Here is an 18,033-nt window from a genome sequence, read left to right on the forward strand (position 1 = left end):
GGGTGACACGTGGTCATAACCGGAACCCAAAACATGGTGCCTTATTCTTGACAAAGGAACTTCCTAAATTCTTTCGTCACTGCTCTCTATTGCCTTCTTTTACAAAACGTGGTGATAATGCTTCTTTCGTCGTATTCGCGGGAACACTCGACTAGAGAGAGAAACCACAAGAATGCAAATACAGTTGCCTTAAAATATTCTCTAGCTTGTGAAGTAGTGTTTCTTTTTACCTCAGTATGAAAATATTATCATCGAAAACAAGAGTTTTGAGGTTGAAAATTTGAGATTTAGCATGATCTGCAAGGATGTAATTTTTCTTTCATGTATAAATTATAAGAGAGATGGGTAAACAAGAGTGTGTGAAAGAATTCTTAACTGCAACTTTTACATGTATTACATGTTAAATCATAGAATGTAAAAAAAGAACAAATATCTATTTACATGAGGGGTTTTTACGGTAACTGAAAAACATTTTTAAAAATGTAAGATGTTTTTCTGAAGTGCATAACTATCTGGGCCCTCATAATAAAGCAAGTTGAACATCGGTGTATACACATTGGCATACACTCCTGTTGTACCGTTCATATTTTTTTGGGGATTCATTTTCATGTGTTCCTTCACATTTGGAACGGTACAGAGTAGTCAGAGTGCTGCTATTTATTACTTCCTCTGTCCCATAATTATTGTCCGGTACACTTTTGTTTGTTGTCACAAAATACCAGTGGTCAGAAGTAGCGAGCTACTTGTAGCGTCGCTACTGTAGCTAGCTACAAAATTTGTAGCGGCAGCTGTAGCGATGCTACATTTTGAAAATTGTAGTTGTAGCGGTAGCGAAGCTACAAAATTCCTGTAGTTGTAGCGAAAATTTCGCTACAGCTACATTTTTTCTCAGCATTTTGAGGTGAATTTTGAATGTGGCAACAGCGTCAGAAAAAATCGACAGAAACCCTTAATTTTGCAGGAGGTTCATAAAGACAGTCTATTACATGGAAATGCAGATTATCTAGATTTTAGATTATAGATATCTGCGTAATTTATTTAATTAGTATCTGAATAATTCAGATATCCAGATAACTAACTGACATATATGAATATATTCCTGCTAACAGCTACGTTTTTTTAGCTGCATCGTTATTTTGGAGAGAAACATGCCTAGTTTGCTGCACCACTGGAAAAAAGTGCCTCGTTTGCGTCACCTCCGGAACAAATCCTGTGGATATTCATGGTGTAAGAGACACCAAAATGTCATTAATTGCTGTGTAAGACAGAACTTGCAGTGCAAAAACGAACGATGGATTTTCCACTGACAAGGGAATAATGCCAGCAATAAATGGCTCAGTACGTTAACAGCATTGATCATCGTCAGTATATAGGATCTCACCAGCAAGAAATTATTGTTACATGAATGATAGAGTCTCTGGAATGACAATTATTTTCACGATAGTATTTGTTCACAAATTTTAAAATTACAATACGTTTAGAACACTCAGGTGGCCGCGGTGGCTCAGTCGGTAACGCATCTGACTACCATGCTCAAGGTCCCGGGTTCGATCCCCGGCCAGTTCAAATCCGGGAACTTTTCTAACGATGGAAGCGGCCCCGGCTCCTACCCAGCGTCGAATAACATGGGTACCTGGGGGGTAAAGGTGGTCAGGGGCGTGATGCTGATCACATCACCCCACTCACGACCAGATCAAGAAAGTGTGGGGCGTTACCCCCACACCCCCTATACGCCTTCATGGCATGGTGCTATGCACAGGGGAACACTTTACCTTTTAACCTTTTTACACTCAGGTTTACACGACAGTTTCCTCAATAATTTTATCATATTGCAAAAAGTATGTACGAGTTATTGACTTTCTTGCAGAAACGACAATTTTCTTTAGTTAATATACATAGTTTTCAAATTTATGTATATCTCCTTCTTTTGCGTCACTTTTCTGTAAATTTGCTAATCATGACATCATCATCATCCTTTGCCGTTTCCTGCCTCTGGCTGGGTCGGCATAGAAGTCAAACTTCTCCATTTTTTCCAGGTCTTTCACCACTCCTCTCTTTCCAAGGTGTTCCAATCTTATCCTCTTCTACTAACACTCTCCACTATCTGCTCTTTCCACCGACATCTTGGTCTCCCCCTTGGCCTTATTCCCACTCCTTGTGCATTGTAAGCTCTTACTGGTAGTCTTTCTGCATCCATCCTCTTCATGTATCCGAACCATCTCATCTGTGCCTGATCTATTCTGTCCTGAAGCTTCGCCACACCCATTGTCTGTCGGATCTCCTCATTTCTTATTCTATCCCTTCTAGTCTTCCTCAAAAGACTCCTTAAAATTTAAGCTCCACTGAATGCACCTTTTCTTTGTCTCTCTATGTCATTGTCCAAGTCTCTGCTCCATTCATAATTATTGGCTCATAGTATGTGTTATATATTACCTTCTTTCATTTCATAGGTACATCCCTGTTCCATATTAATCTTTGAATGCTTTGATATAGTCCACCACCCATTTGTCCTCTTCTGTTTACCTCCTCATCTATTCTTAAACTTCTCTCAATCATGACAATGAGGATGAATGGTTTATTTAATTATTCTCTTATCTATAGTAGCTCTCTGCCACTTTCGGCTAATTGTGAGAACGAGGAAGAATGATGAGTGATGAACAGTGTGGGGAATGGAGGGACAGGAGGATCTCATCCTCCCAACTTGGCATCTTTCCTAGTTTTTGTTTTGGATCCGTTTTATGCATAGATAAGCTGATCGAGACTGCATCCTAACCACTATGTGCCTTCGCTGGGTTTCGAACCTGGGGCCCTTTTGTAGTCAAAGGGCTCCAGGTACTTTTCATTTAAAATGCTGATTTCATATCAGTCTATAAAAAATGAAATATTTATTCTCAAGAAAAATATGTTGATGTGAACATAAATACGTAATCCTACCAAATTTTATTTGTGTATAGTTGTAATAATTAATTTGGGTAACACCCTAATTGCAGTATTTATATATCAAATTTGATTTGATATGCCACTTGCATAGGTATGGTATTCTCAAAAACTATAGTGAAAATAAGTAACTGAAGTAACACTGCTATCAAAATTATCAAATGACTGGAATCATGATAACAAATAACAGAATCTATTTACCAGTAGTAGGGGATTTTTTTAATACCCATATGTTTGTTTTAATTTTTTTATGCAGAAGTAGCGCAAAAAGTAGCGAAGTAGCGAGTAGCGAACAGGAGTAGCATAGCGAGCTACTTTTTGGTAAATGTAGCTGTAGCTGTAGCGAAGCTACATTTTGGAAGAGTAGCTATAGCTGTAGCGAAGCTACTTTTAAAATTTAGCGTTCTGATCACTGCAAAATACTTGTCCAATATTCAAACTGTGACATTTGTGTATACAGAAGAAGAAAATGAAACACGGGAATGAGTCATACAACGTTATTACTCAAGGATCAGTACAAATTGGCCAATCAAGTATCCAAAAGAACATAAATAAAAATTTACCATTTTGGCATACCTGACTATAATTATGGGACAGAGGGAGTATTAAACAAACTTGACATTTTGCACAGTAATGTACTGTTACCAGTAGAATCCAAACTGAAACTACAATATCGAAATGTTTCTGGTGGTTCACTAAACTAGTTTTTCCAGGGCAAAAGGTGTCACTCAAATAAGTTCGTAGTTTCTTCCTCCATCTAATTTTAGAATTGGACAGTACAGTAAAAACCTCCTTAATCTGGACTAATGGGGGGGGGGGATAAGTTGACTGGTTTAATGAAAGTCCAGATTAATTGAAATAACCTAAAAGAACAGTAGAAAGTGCATTAAAACTCCGTTTATGGCAACAAAACACATTTATTACACATTTATTATGGTGTACTTAAAAGGCATAGGCCTAAATACACTATATAGTACAGTACAAAGTGCACGGGATACAGAATTTCATCAGTGGTTGACTGCCTTTTCTTTGGGAAGTTCTCTTGTTTACTTCTAGCCACATTTAAAACCTTTCATTCTGTGGGTTTTTTTTTTCCCCTGTCCTGATTAAGGGAAGTCCGGATTAACGAGGGTGTATATCATTGCTGCTGCTTTGAATATTAAGGCGAGGAGGGACAATCACGCACTACTTGTGCATTTATTTCAATATAGTTGGATTGGGCACTGCTATTTAAAAAAGGGTTTAGTATGCGAGAGAGAGTGAATTTTTCTCCATGTTGCAAGTGGAAACTGTTTTTCAAGTTGATTAGTAAGCTAGACACGATGTTTGAAACATACGATTAATAAGTATTTACAGAATCCCATGTATTCCTTATGGGAAATCAACTTCAAGTTACGGCTAATCAAATGGGAGTTTCAACTTTTCCTTGTACTATGACATAGTTCAACGTGTCCCTTTTCCGTCCATGTACTTTTCTACGTCATTGGGTGTTTGATATTCCCGAGAGAACAAATAAAATAATGGTCCCATAAAGTTAATGCATTTCTCCTTGCCTCATACGGCCATCCTGGTAGTGTTTCCAAACCTGATGTGTATAAAAGAGCTACATTTCACCATTAATTGAGCTAAAGGTGTCTCAAGGAGCTAGATTAACGAAGGCTGCATAAAGTGCCTCCTAGGGTAATTTTAGGTGTCGGAGGGGTGTGGCCGCTGCTGTTACCGTTAGCTTTAAAATGATGGCAATTTATTCTTAATTTTCACAGCCTAGATTTGGCGGCATCACCCATCTCAATAATCCAATGATGTTTATATGAAATCGAAAGTAAAGGATTCCCAGATAATAATATTGTCATCTTCACCTTAGCCACAGCGCTATATATAAAAATACCTGGGGAGGAAAGAGGGGGTGGGTGACACACCCTATATATGAATATCACGTCACGGTAAAATGTACACTCATGGCAAAGGTTGGTCTTTATGGGCCAGAGCCAGTGGTGGCATCATGGTGGGGCAGAGGGCGGGTGCCACAGTTCAGTCAAACGACTGCACAAAAGAGCGAAGTTGGCAACAGTGATCGGCAGCTACCCCAGCGAGAAAGACCATGGGGAAATTGTCCCTCCTTGCCTTAATCATACCTTGCCATCGTCCTTACCTTAAGTTTGTGTTTATTTATCTCGGCTTTGCTGAGCACAATTGCCCCTGGCAAACAAAGATTATCCTTACTATTAATAACTGCCAGGACTTTCTGGTTTCTTTTCGACCGTCAGTGTCACTAATGGGGCATACCTCTTATAGAGTGTATCTTTATCTTTTCGCCTACCCTGCAGGGTTCCACAATATGGCTTTGCATTTTTAATAGTTCCCGACAAAAGTAATTCATTACTGTTCAGTGCCTTGGCTACATAATGCATTAAAACATCAGAGTTCGGTGCTAAATTATTTTGCCAAGGAATATTCATGGTCCTATCTGATCCACCAGAACAAAGAATAAGCCCAACATGGCTATCAGCTGACACATCATTGAAAACCCTTTAATTCAAAAATTTAAACATATTCTGCACAATTTTGTACAACTAGATGGTATGTCGAAGGATACTTCTTGCCGAAGTGCACCAAAAATGCCTAAAATATCTATTTCTTTCACCAATTCAGTACCCTGACACTGTTTGATCCATGACATGTCTTACTGCCAGACAAAAGGGAGGGGGATCACTATAAGGGAAATCATTCAGTGGTTTATTCTTCCATTCATATACATAGAAATAGCAGGAAAATATTAAGATTGACTTCTGTTTTTTTACTTGCATGCCTGCATTGTGCACTTGAAAATTTCGTTACATCTTTAGTCTCATTGAATTTGTTGTGTTACATGAATTGGTAATTTGTGAATGTGATCACTTGAGGTATTGCTTTGTTGTAAGTGATTTTGTCAGACCACCGAATGCTGAATTTTCTACAAGTCACAAAGAAGACTGACAACATCGCTCTTCTCCTGATTGACAAAATATCACCAGGGTATTTCAAACTTGTAAGAAATCATATTTTTTAAATTTTTATATCAGTGAAAGGTGCATCATAACTTTCATTGTCAATACAATTAATATCATTTAGTATGCAAAAATGGATGAGTAATTGGGCAGGGTGATAGCACTCCTGGATGTAATGCAGAGGTTCACACCCATAGATCCAGACTACCAGCTGTCATTGCTCGGAACCTTTGTCACTTTTGTTATTTTTAGCTGCAGTCATAAACCTCGTTGTATCTTCTTTTTCTAGCCATCTGCACATGTTCATTGGAACAGTCATGTTCTTGGCCCAGAGGGAATTTCTCGTACATATGACACCCTTTTCCCTTTCCTTTAATATTTTGGCTCAGATTTCCATGCTGGGAATAATGGGTTTGGAACATTCGTCAGGGTTTTTACGAGAAGCGTAGATGTGTTCAAAATACATGCCCCTTCTGTGCATTTGCCTCACCTTGCGAATCCATCAAAGAAAGCATTAAATGTTGACAACTCATAAGAAAAACGTTGTCAGCTCTTAGAAAACCAGGTTGCCAATTCCTGAACCACCACCATCATCATATTGGAATGAATATCTTTGTGATCTATTTTTCTTCTGTATTTTGGTCTTGGAACCTGAGCTTTGCAGATAGCCTAGATAATCTAGAATATTTGCTTCTGTCTTGGAACCTGAGCTTTGCAGATAGCCTAGATAATCTAGAATATTTGCTTCTGTCTTGGAACCTGAGCTTTGCAGATAGCCTAGATAATCTAGAATATTTGCTTCTGTCTTGGAACCTGAGCTTTGCAGATAGCCTAGATAATCTAGAATATTTGCTTCTGTCTTGGAACCTGAGCTTTGCAGATAGCCTAGATAATCTAGAATATTTGCTTCTGTCTTGGAACCTGAGCTTTGCAGATAGCCTAGATAATCTAGAATATTTGCTTCTGTCTTGGAACCTGAGCTTTGCAGATAGCCTAGAGAATCTAGAATATTTGCTTCTGACATTATGTGTGGAAGGGTGGTCCAATTTTTTTTTTTTTTTTCGAATTTAATTTTGCGTAGTTCCTAATTTTGTTCCTTTCTCATGACCATAGTTTGCTACAAAAATTCAGCCCAATTGGAAAAAAATTTAGAGGTCGCTCAAGCGACATGAAATTTTGCCATAAGGATGTATATGTAATGTATATGGGATATATGGCACATTTACAGTATTCAATCATAAATAAAGAAATTGAAATCTTTGACCTATGAAATTAATGATCACTAAAATACAATTATTTATTTCAGAATTGTAATTTATTACAAATAAAAGATAAATTTAAATATTCAGTCAGTGTTAATTTCAAAATCAACTTCTTTAAAATCCAAGCATCTGAAACATGGTTCCCGACGACCTGAATTAGGCTCTCCACTTCACTTTTTTTCCTTGTTATTGGCTCATTAAAGTTGGATATAAGAGCCACTAAACGTTCAACAGTATTGCTGATTGCTTTGACTTAGAATTTGTATTAGTCAGTCCAGCTCTTCCCTTCATATTGAAACCTGAAATCAACATTAGCTGGAAACAAACACTGGATACAAAGGGAGACTGAATTAATTGAACCTTTATTTTCTCATGAAGTATATCCCAAAAGAGTAGCAAGCTGCTGCATGGTTTTACCTTGTATCTCTCCTGTTCCAGATGGTACGTACCTTTGCAGCACCTAGTATTTTGTTAACTTCATAATTTGTAACAGGTTCATACTGTCTATCCACAATTGCATTCAGATTCGTTCGATCTTTCATCAGCGTACTATCCCAGTGCAAGACTAAGGAAAGTGTCTAGGTGTTTCGCGCAGGTTTTGTCAATGATTTCTTGATTGGCAGCTCGCTTATGCTTCACTGTGCTGTCAAGATTCTGGCCATCAGCTGTGGCACTAATAGCTGCTGTGAGCATCGTGAACTTTCTGTCCGAAAGCTAGATAGAATCTAAGATTTGAAGAAATTGAAAGGAACAAATTCAACCATCCCAGACCCCCCCCCCCCCCCCCTCACTTGTATAAGAAATGAACACACAAATTTGAAACAACAAATTAATTGGTAGATGAAGTTCATTAAAATATTTACTTCTATAGGACCTAAATTTCTTCTTCACAATCAGTCCCTTACGTTTTCTTTCCATGAATCTTTGTTTCAAACTGAGATAATGATGCAATACTGCTGTTGCAGGACTTTTTATCAAGTGTTGATTTCCTTTGTACACTTGTTTCATCTTACTAGTAAACTGAATAAACCTATTTGAACACTAAGAAGTAATGTAAAATAACCTATTTGTTTTATGTTTTATAACATAGTGTTAATACATGCAAAACTGTTTCATACATCCATCACATAGCATATAGTCGGTATGGAACATTTTTGAGAGCTTATATATACCCCTAAATATTTTTCCATTGCCACAAAATTTTCCACAGAGTATGTCGAGACCCAATGGAACAAAATTAGCAACTATGCATTGAAATCATAGATATTTTTTTTTCTCCATGTTATAATGGACCACCTTATGTGTGTGTGTGTGTGTATATATATATACAGGGTGATTGGTAATTCGACCTATTCCTGGAAAGGGGTAATACTAGAGCACTTTTGCAACAAATTTGACCCTATGTACCGGGGGTTGGAAATCAATGGGTTTCGAGTTATTGCAATTTGTAGATTTTCGTGACATATTCCGACTTGCGACCAAAAAACTACTAATTATGAAAAAAACTACTACACCTGAACACTTAACCAACATGTTGCTAACAGCTGACGAATGAGTGACTACTGGGGAAAAAATTCATGCAGAAAATTCTCATACCCACAGAAAGAAACAGTCATTGGTGCACACGTCATGAAGAAATTTGGAAATTATCGTTTAAATCGAAGAGGATTACTCAAAACATTGGTAACACACTTAGCGTAAAAATTACGGAAAAAACTTCCTCATTTCATAAGCTCTCCAAAAAGATACAAATGTTGTCAACTGGCACACGGGTTGGGGGAAAAATCTGAATAAAAAGCGGAGAAGGCACGTTGTAGACCTCTTTGTAAAGTGTAAAGTTGTCGGTTGTGAGAAATGAAGGAACGAAAATGAGTGAAATAATAATGTTATTTACCATTCTCATGATTCCAGGTTATCAAAATTAACTGTTACAAAAACTACAAATCCTGTTAAAATTGAATCCCCCGGTTACGTATGCAAGCACGCAGCCTGCGGCGTACTTCAGACATAGTCACTCGCGTTGACACTGTGTCTCAATTCTCTCTCTCAACTCTTCTTGGGAATCCACTGGTGTACTGAAGACTAACTTTTTCATGTGACCCCAAATGTAAAAGTCGCATGCTATTGAGGAGGGAGATCCTGTCAGAAGGATGGATTTTTGTCGATTTTTACTACATATCGACACTGACAAGAATTCTGTGGACGGACAAATCCAAATTCGACCGCGATGGTATTACGAATTTTCATAATGCGCATTTTTCGGCCTCTCAGGGTCATAACCCAAGAAAATCCAAAGAAAATGCTCACCAGAGAAAATTCTCACTATATGTGTGGATGGGAATCAACCACAATCATGTGATCGGGCCATTCTTTCTGCCACAAAACCTAAACTGCATTACCTACGAAAACTTCCTAAGGGAAGCATTGACGACGCTGCTGGAGGATGTGCCGCTCGCCACATGGGGTATGATTTACCAACATGATGGGTGCCCAGCCCACTATTTCCGGGGTGTGCGACAGTGGCTGGAAGACAATTATCCAATGCAATGATTTGGTCGAGGCAGCCCGAAACCCTGGCCGGCGAGGAGTCCGGATTTGACGCCATGCGACTTTTGCATTTGGGGTCACATGAAAGAGTTAGTCTACAGTACACCAGTGGATTCCCAAGAAGAGTTGAGAGAGAGAATTGTGACATCCGCCCAATACATAAGAGACAGAGTGTCAACGCGAGTGACTGTGTCTGAAGTACGCCGCAGGCTGCGTGCTTTCATACGAACCGGGGGAGGCAATTTTAACAGGATTTGTAGTTTTTGTAACAGTTAATTTTGATAATCTGGAATCATGAGAATGGTAAATAACATTATTATTTCACTCATTTTCGTTCCTTCATTTCTCACAACCGACAACTTTACACTTTACAAAGAGGTCTACAACGTGCCTTCTCCGCTTTTCTTCAGATTTTTCCCCAACTCGTGTGCCAGTTGACAACATTTGTATCTTTTTGGAGAGCTTATGAAATGAGGAAGTTTTTTCCGTAATTTTTACGCTAAGTGTGTTACCAATTTTTTGAGTAATCCTCTTCGATTTAAACGATAATTTCCAAATTTCTTCATGACGTGTTCACCAATGATTGTTTCTTTCTGTGGGTATGGGAATTTTGGGCATGAATTTTTTCCCCAGTAGTCACTCATTCGTCAGCTGTTAGCAACCTGTCGATTAAGTGTCCAGGGTGTAGTAGTTTTTTCACAATTATTAGTTTTTTGGTCGCAAGTCGGAATATGTCACGAAAATCTACAAACTGCAATAACTCGAAATCCATCGATTTCCGACCCCCGGTGCATAGGGTCAAATTTCTTGCAAATGAGCTCTAGTATTACCCCTTTCCAGTAATAGGTCGAATTACCAATCACCCTGTATATATATACAGTGCTCAAAGAAAGTTTTGCATATTATGATTGCATGCGGTTTGAGTCGCAAAATCTCCAAAAGTATACAGTGTTCATTACGTGAGCAATGCCTGAGACAGAAACCGACATAATGCCCCAAGTGAGTTCGATATTCAGCAGATAGAGAGCAGTAGTTGCCACATGATCCCTGAGCAGATTTGAAAGCAGCCCGATGGGAGGCATTGTCCGTGTCTTATCCGCACTTGTGAGTGAGTTGGAAACTGTACAGAGAGTGGGTGGAAAACGAAGGGCAACGTGTCTCGAGCAACCATTTCTGCTACGGACTGCATTCGAATTGTAACGCTGCTGCAAGAGGGATATCGCCAAGTGGACGTCGCTGCCCGTGTTGGAGTGAGCCAAAGTGATGTCTCTCGAGTGTGGAGAAAGTTTAGGGAGACACAATCAGTTGCTGAGCAACCAAGGACAGGGCGGCCATGCAAAACAACACGCAAGGAAGATTGGTACGTGGTGACTTCAGCACATCAAAGAACCAACTGCAACTGCTACCAGTTTGTGCCAGGATCTGCGGAGGGCCTCAGGAGCGAATGTTTCCAATCAGGCAGTGTGGAATCTACTTCATGAGGAAGGATTGACATCAAAAAGACTCATACCCAAGGTTCCTCTGAATCCACACCATAAGAGAGACCGTGTAAGGTGGGCAACAATGCACAGCGAATGAAGTCAGTAACAGTGGGAGCACACACTCTTTACAGACGAGGTCACCATCAGTTTGCACCCTTTAAGCAAGAGCATAAGGGTTTGGAGATGATCAAATGAGAGATTGAACGAACCCTTCATCCAGGAACGTCACCAGCAGCAGGGGTGCTCCATCATGTTTGGTCGACGTACGCCCCTAATTCCTCTCCAGTATCACGTGACTGGTCTCATGTACAGAAATGCTATTCTCGAACCCGTGGTAGCAGGTTTCTCTACAACTGTGGGAGATGGCTTCACGCTGGTGGATGATAACGCTCGACCCCATCGAGCCAGAGTGGTTCAAGAGTTCCTTGATATGCATGCCATTCGATGCATGGTGTGGCCGGCGTATTCTCCAGAAATGAACTGTGTGGAGCATGCATGGGGACACCTGAAGCGAGCAATTGTCAACAGTGAAAATCCTCCTGTGAACAAGGTGCAGTTGTGGCAGGCTGCCATTCAAGAGTGGGACAGTCTTCCTCAGGAGAAGTTGAATGCTCTTATCCTTAGCATACCCCGTCGTTTTCAAGCATGCCTTCGGGCTCGAGGTGGCTATACATGGTAATGAACTCCCATCTGTTGATCCCAAGCATGCCTGTGAGTCATAAGTACACAGTATTGCACTGCCTTTCTTTTGTGTTTCGCATCCCACATTTTCAATCTTGTGCTTCTGGTGTGATTTTGTATCTTCTGTATGGCTGCACTGTTTTCTTTCTGTTTGTATGTCTCCCCTGTCTCCCTTGAATATGATTCCATGTATCTAGTACAATAAAATGATCACAAATCCTGAATATGCAAAACTTTATTTAAGCACTGTATATATATATATATATATATATATATATATATATATATATATATATATATATATATATATATATATATATATATATATGTGTGCGTGTGTGTGTGTGTGTATGTTTGTGTGTATGTATGTACATATACACGATGCTTTTTTTTTCTGGGAAGAAAGGTTCCTATACTCTTCAAGTTGATTTGTTATTGTGTTCATTATAAGATCCACTCAAAACATTATGGTATGTTCATAAATGATCATGCATCCAAGTGAGTACATATTTCTCTTATTTAAAAAAATGTTAGTTTTATTTTCACCTATAAAAGGGTGCCGTTGCATATAGAGTGACCACAAGGAAAATAACCATGGGTCAAAAGTCACCTTCCCCTCCATCAGTTCAGCTCAGGCCATAAGGAAGCCTGCTCCACTCTGCCCCTCCCCCCTCATGTGAGTATGGTGCACAGGAGTTGCAGGTCTGCACAAGCTCTTTTACCTGTGGTTCCACTATGCCACCAGAAAAAAGCACTTTGTGTATGTGTATATGCAGGTGGTGGACAAAATAATATTAACACCCATTTGAAAATGGGTCGTAAGTCATATTACAACCACACCACCTATTACAGAAGTCTGCCACCTAGTGGACGTGAAGGTGGAGGTATCAGATTATCAGCAACAGTCATATGGGTTGTATGCAAACATTCTGCTACCAGTCAGACCTCTCATACTTCCAAATATGTGTGATCATTGAAGCACACCTAGCTGGAGTCTCAGTGACGAAAACAGCCAACCTTGTGGGTGTTGTAAGGAGCACAGTGTCCTCTTTACGACCTACAGTAAAGAAGGTAAGACCTCATCTTCGAAGCAGAACAATGGGTGAAAGTCAAAAGCCTACTGATAGTGATAGATGGGTGTTGAAATGAACAGTGGCCTGAAAGTACAAGACAACAGTGTCCAGATAACCTCCGAGATGAACTCCCATCTCCAGAATCCTGTATCAACCAAAACTATCCTACATGAACTGCATACTACGATTAATTATGCAAGAGCCACTATTTCTAAACAATTGGTGACACCGCATAACGCTGTGGAGCATTGATTTGATTTGATTTGATTTAGTTTATTTTACTTCGCGTTTTGTGCCTCTTGGCTAATTTGCGAAGATGGGGATGAGTGATGAAATGATGAAATTGATGAATGGACATTCACAAACAACCAAGCCCGACCGGGATTCGAAACCGGGACCCTTGGCGTCGCAGCGCGATGTGCTAACCACTCGGGCACAGGGTTGGGCACTGTGGAGCATTGAAAATGGTGCCAAGAGCACATGGCTAGCCAGTGTGGACAAGTCATCTGGTCTGAGGAATCTGTAGTCTCATTATTCCAGACTAACCGACGTGTTTGGGTGTGAAGAATGCCTGCAGACTGCCTCGGTAACAGTTTCATACATCGCAGACACATTTCTTCAATTTTACACAAGAAACTACTTACAGAAATGAGTTTCTCCAAGGTTTACAACGTTCGTTGAGGTACTTTCCTTCATCCTGGAATATATTTGACCGGGAAATCATGTATTTTTCAAGAGAAATATCGCACCGACACACAATTGCCTTTGCTTTCATTTGCCTGCCCTACGACAACCGTATGCTGCGTACGTTTGATGACATAAGCCCCTGTCACTGTTTCAAACCCCCCCCTTTTTTTTTACTATGCTTGCCTAACATAACCAAACCTAACCTAACCTTATCGGAAATGGTTCGTGGGGCTATCCGTGAAATGTTTGTGGGGCTATCGGTCAACTACCATGAATAATGGTTCATAGGGCTATCCGTGAATGGTTCGTGGGGCTATCCGTAAATGGTTTGGGGGCTATCCGTGTATGGTTCGTGGGGCTATCCGTCAGCTACCCGGGCTATACGTCAGAAAGGTTCCTCAATGACTGCAATACAAAACCAACTATATAAGGGGCATTTAGCTGTCCACCCGCACCACAAAGTCTGTGATCCCTTTTCGCCACCACTGAGCAGAAGGATAAAAAAGCTTTGTTTTCTTTCTCCGACATCAGGGTTTTTCTGCAACTGATGTCCATTCTGCCACTCAATGGCTTAGGGTTAATTAATATTATGTAAATGGAGAATCCACTTCACAGCAGAATCGTTGCTAGATTTTGGGGGCAAGAAATTGCCTGAAGTACTTTTAACATATAGCTATTGTTATTTGTCCAAAACACTCAAATTAAGTATATTATTATTTACCCAATTCTATCAATCGGAATTTGTTTTTCTGCAACTTTTCTTCTTTTCTACTTGTAATTATCTTGAACATAAATACAGAGAGGTGTGACCGTACAACAGTGAACAAACAACTTTCATAGTGCGCAGAAGACATTAAGGCCAAAAAATTTGATGCTACAAGCCGTTGAAAATGCCATTTTTCTATCCCATGTATGCAACCCCATGTAATAGCTTCTTTTAATAGCATTTATTTTTACTGTTGAATAAGATTCTAGAAGCGAAAATACACCACAGAAACAATATCATGCCATCAGACACACTGCCAGGGTGAAGTCACTTAGCCGTTCACTTCAGATAATTTATAGAGTTCGCATTGAATCCAAAGTCCTGGGCAACTGGAGGAGTCAGGAAAACAAGGCTAGGACTGAGGTCATTGGAAACAAATTATTCTTGCTTGGCAGAATTTGTAACCGGAAACACGTTTCGTTTTATCTTCCCAACAATCTTCTTTTTTGGGTAATATTGCTTATAAAAAGGTTCTTTCATTTATTTTCAAAAATGTTCAACAAATGTGATTCATTTGATAAACTTATAAAGTTGAAATGTAACTCTTATTTTTTAGCATATTAAATCATTACACAGTTATGTAAAATATCTGGAAAAGTCAGGGACTTTGCAAAATGTGTGTGAACCCTCATCTATCAACCCCACACACATACCTATGTTGCTTTTCGTAGACTATTTGAATTGTTTGCATTATGCACACATGTAGTCTCCCCTATCATACAATTTTTTTTTTTCGCTCTCTGACAAACAAATGTATATCAACTGTCAATATTTGTCACGTGGTTGCATACATATAGGTTAGAAAATGCTGTTCTTCAACATTTCGTAACAAAATGATCAAATTTCTCTACCCACCCTCTCCTATACAGCCCCCCCATATATATATATATATATATATATATATATATATATATATATATATATATATATATATATATATATATATATATATATATATATATATATATATACAGTGTATAATATGAGAGAACATTTATTTAAAATTCGCCTATGGGTCTGCTCCCCCCTTAAAAGAACCTGAGTACGGGCCTTAAGGGACACTCACAAGGGAACAACCACATCGAAGCCAAGACTCGAACCAGGAACCTGCAATAACAAGATCATGAATCAGCCCAATGCACTTGATCCCGGGTTCGAATCCCGACCTGAGCCTGGGTGTTCTTTGTGACTGTTTCTTCATCGATTTCATTATATCAGCACTCGTCATCATCGTCGCAATTATTCAAAAGTGACAGAAAAGCGACTTAAAATAACCGAAGTCAATGAGATGCAATGCACTCGCAGATGCGGCGAAGATATAATTTGTTCATGCAAATTTTGCAATGTTGTGAACATCTTTGCGTGATATTCATAACGAAAACACGAGCAGTTTCAAAGTAAGCCCTAACATACGAGGGCCACTATTTATATTTTGAGCCTTGGCAACACTGATTGAAGTTAGGCGCGATTTGACGTTTGCACGGAATCGTCTGGCATTATTGACCATAACTTACTTCAAATGTTTTGTCAATAGCTTGATTTGTGTTGTTTATGTTGCCTTGGAGATTGCGCGACAACAATAAAATGGAATTAACTCGTGAACATTTTCGTGCGATGATTTTTTACAATTTTCGACGTGGATTATCAAGACAAGAGTGCATCGATCAACTTACTTCCACATTTGGCGATGAAGTCCCATCCTTTGCCACTGTGAAACGCTGGTATAAGGAATTTGATCGTGGCCGCCATTCGCTCACCGACGAGATTCGCGAAGGTCGTCCAAAATCAGTTGTTGTTCAAGAAAACATTGATGCTGTGCAAAACCTAATACTGCAAGATCGTCATGTGACATACTGTGAGATTGAGGCAACCATAGACATTAGTTCCACCAGCATATATAAAATATTACATGATCATTTAGCTGTGAGGAAGGTATGTTCTCGTTGGATCCCACACAATTTGACAAAAACTCAAAAAGACGCTCGCGTCAATTGGTGCAAACAAATGCTCATTAAATACAATCGTGGTGCTTCAAAAGACGTATATAAGATTGTAACAGGTGACGAATCATGGATATATGCATATGAGCCGGAACGTAAACAGCAGTCGACTGCATGGGTGTTTCAAGATGAACCCAATCCAACAAAAGTTGTTCGCGCTCGAAGCACATCGAAACAAATGGTCGCCTGTTTTTTCGGGAAAACTGATCATGTGGCAACTGTGCCTTTAGAGGAACGTAGAACGGTCAACTCTGAATGGTACACAACAATTTGTTTGCCAAAGGTCTTCGGTCAAATACGGAAAACAAACAAACGCCGTCGGATCATTCTTCATCAAGACAATGCCAGCTGTCACACATCTCGTCTAACAACCGACTTTATGAACAGTCAAAAAATCGAATTGATGGGTCATCCGCCGTACAGTCCTGATTTGGCACCCAATGACTTCTTCTTGTTCCCGAATGTCAAGAATAAATTGCGTGGACAACGATTTTCGTCGGCGGAAGACGCTGTTGATGCGTTCAAAAACTATATTATGGAGGTGTCTCAAGAAGATTGGAAAAACTGCTTTGACAAATGGTTCGAACGAATGCAAAAGTGTATTGACCATAAAGGAGAATACTTCGAAAAACAATAAAGCAGTTTCCAATGCCAAATTCCTGTTTTTTCATTGTTAGGCTCAAAATATAAATAGTGACCCTCGTAAAAATATTACGTGACACAAATCACTTACTCATAAGAAATGTTAGGTATGAAGATTAATATTTTATTTTACTTTTTTCAGCAAACCATAACTTAGTTGATTTAAGCTGAGGTCACTGTTATTATTATATCAGTGTGTAGGTATTAAATAAATACATACCTGTAATCAGTAGCGGCGATTGGACGCCAAAAGCAAAACTGGGCTGAGAAGTTTACTTTTTCTTGATAAAAAGAATTAGCATTAAGAGGCCATAGCGCGGGGTAAAAAGTGACAAGAAGTGGGTCATAACTGCCCCCGTGCCCCCCTTCATCGTCGCCATTGCTTGCAATAAACGTGTTCTTTAACAGTAACACTTAAATTATTGAAGAAATTGGCGGTAAAAATCCACTTCGCCCGGGTGAAGATTTTATCTTGAGCCGCTCCTGCTTATTTTGCCGGCACATAAGACGCACCTGCACATAAGACCCCCTTTTTTCGTACACATTTGTGAGCAAAAAGCTTTATCACTGAATATTATGATTAATTTACATTATATGTAGGCCTACTTTCAACTAATAAGCTTACCTAATCTAACTAGGAAAGAATATATATTTTATCTTCTTTGTCACACACAGCAAGGAAGCAAGATCGTCTAACTCAGAACAGAGAAAACTTCCAGAAATGAATGTAATAAAAACCTATTTTTAAATAGAAAAAGTGCGTTTTACAGTGGGCAAATACGATAATTATTAATTTCTTTACTTCCTACATGATTAAAGTAACTGAGGCTCATTTCAAAAGTAACTGTTACTTCAAAACACGGGATCTGAGAACTCGGGACCTCAATCCATTTCACAGAAAATCTACTTGGAATCAAATGAAGAAATTCTTTGGAATGAATGGAAATAAATCAAATTCCACACCTATCTT

Source organism: Lepisma saccharinum, chromosome 16 (assembly GCF_977018435.1).
Source record: "Lepisma saccharinum chromosome 16, izLepSacc3.1, whole genome shotgun sequence".
NCBI classification, from domain to species: domain Eukaryota; kingdom Metazoa; phylum Arthropoda; class Insecta; order Zygentoma; family Lepismatidae; genus Lepisma; species Lepisma saccharinum.